This window comes from Austrofundulus limnaeus, unplaced genomic scaffold, assembly GCF_001266775.1.
Source record: "Austrofundulus limnaeus strain Quisiro unplaced genomic scaffold, Austrofundulus_limnaeus-1.0 Scaffold154, whole genome shotgun sequence".
Classification (NCBI taxonomy): domain Eukaryota; kingdom Metazoa; phylum Chordata; class Actinopteri; order Cyprinodontiformes; family Rivulidae; genus Austrofundulus; species Austrofundulus limnaeus.
The window spans coordinates 278,321-280,196 of record NW_013952556.1 but is presented as its reverse complement, the minus strand read 5'-3'; positions in this window follow the sequence as shown (position 1 = coordinate 280,196).

Below are 1,876 nucleotides of genomic sequence, written 5' to 3'. Positions count from 1 at the left end.
GCCACCGGGATTCCAAAGTAGGTTGTGTAGCATGGATTACACCATGCAGCCCCCAGGTATTCCCAAAGGTGTGGGAACTTGTTGTGGAATACTGATTATGTATCACCTTGACACTGTCCAATTGTTCATATCTTGTGATATTCCTGGACGTCATCATCAAGCTGACCTACTTCATGTACCAGAACGAGGCACATTCTGGTTGGTTGTTCACTATCACATGATGATAGCTGACAGTATAACTTTGCATGTCCGCCGATGACAGGCGGGCCCACATCTTACAGACTTCGTGATTGCTTTCTGTTTCATGTCTGCCCATCAATAAATGACTTTATAATCATACCCGCAAGACTTGTCTTTTAAACACCCTTTTCGCCGTGTTTCTGACTATCTTTGCCGCGACAGATGTCAAATGTTTCATTTTGAGATTTGATTGACAAGAAGTGTCAGGAAGCGGGGTGGGGGTGGGGGTGGGCAGAGGATTTACAGACATAATGTGAACTCTCCAAAAAGGCAGCACTTTTAGTCACTTACCCACTGGCTTTCTTACTCCATCCCCCCATCGTCCACAGGATGACTTGACTCATGTTGCCATAGAAACAAGAATTACCAAAAGCTCAATAAGAACTGAATGAAAGGCAGAAAGGGAGAGACAGAATAAGCTTCAACACAGTTGTTATTATACACAAAAATACCAAAACATCAAATAACCAAGAATCAAAGTCCTAGTATAAAGATACAATAAATACACTAATTCCCTCTATAAAAGTTACTATTTCTTTTTTTAGGTGTCATTTTACACATGCACTTACATTGCTCTCCTTGTTGTAGTCCAAAGTTCTGCTAGGAAAACCTGCATCCTGGCATTACTGTTCAAGTTGCTTTTCACCCACTTGAGCAATGTGCTGACTAATCATTCTGCATATGGGGACATTGCACTTTTAGTGAAGCAGCTTCCTCCGGTTTTTCACCCCAGTTACTTTTGAAAATTAATAACTTTTAGAATATCTTTTCCTGAAAAACAAAATCTAAAAAAAAAAACAAAACAAAAAAAAAAAACACATTACTCAAGTGACTAGACCAGAGCAACAGTTGTCGTAAAATTACTCAGAGATTCTTGATCCTATTATGTAGTGAAATCTGACCAAAAAAAAGAAGAGAGATTTCCAGCAAAGCTTCTTGACCCCTCTTGTGGAAAAGTTGCTTTTAAAAGCTSCTCAGATCTCACAAGATTCTCAAGTTTAGACTCATTTTATCAGTCTTCAATCAATGTCCTGTAATGGTCGCTAAAGACAGATTTTTATGTGACAATCAAAAGTGGTTCACCTGAAAGAAATGAATTCAGTTGTGTTAAAGCTGCAGTAGGTAACTTTTACAGCCCATCAAAGCCAGGGAAAACATTGTTGATCATAGGTACATTCACGTGATGGCAGGCTTGGCTGTGGGGGARGAGCTGTAGCGCCACAGAGAGCAGTGGTGGAGAAAATACTCAAACACTGTACGTAAGTAAAAGTACAGATAACAGACAAAAATGAACTTAAAAGTAAAAGCACCACAATAACATTTTATTTGAGTAAGAATTACTAAGTGATTGCTTTTAAAAATACTTAAAGTATTAAAAGTAAAAAAAAAAAACTTGCTAAATGTATCCCCTAATGGTCTACAGTATCATGAAGTGTTCATACTGTATGCATTAATGATTCAATAGTGTGCTATTGTAGTAAACAATGCCTCAGTTAATGCATGTTTTTGTGTTTACCCTGTGTGACTTAAAGGAACAGTGTATAGGATTTTGTCAATTCTTTTAGCCGAAATTGAGATAATCAATAATGACAATGATAAATAAGCATGTCTAATCATTGCAGACAAAGACTTTGTT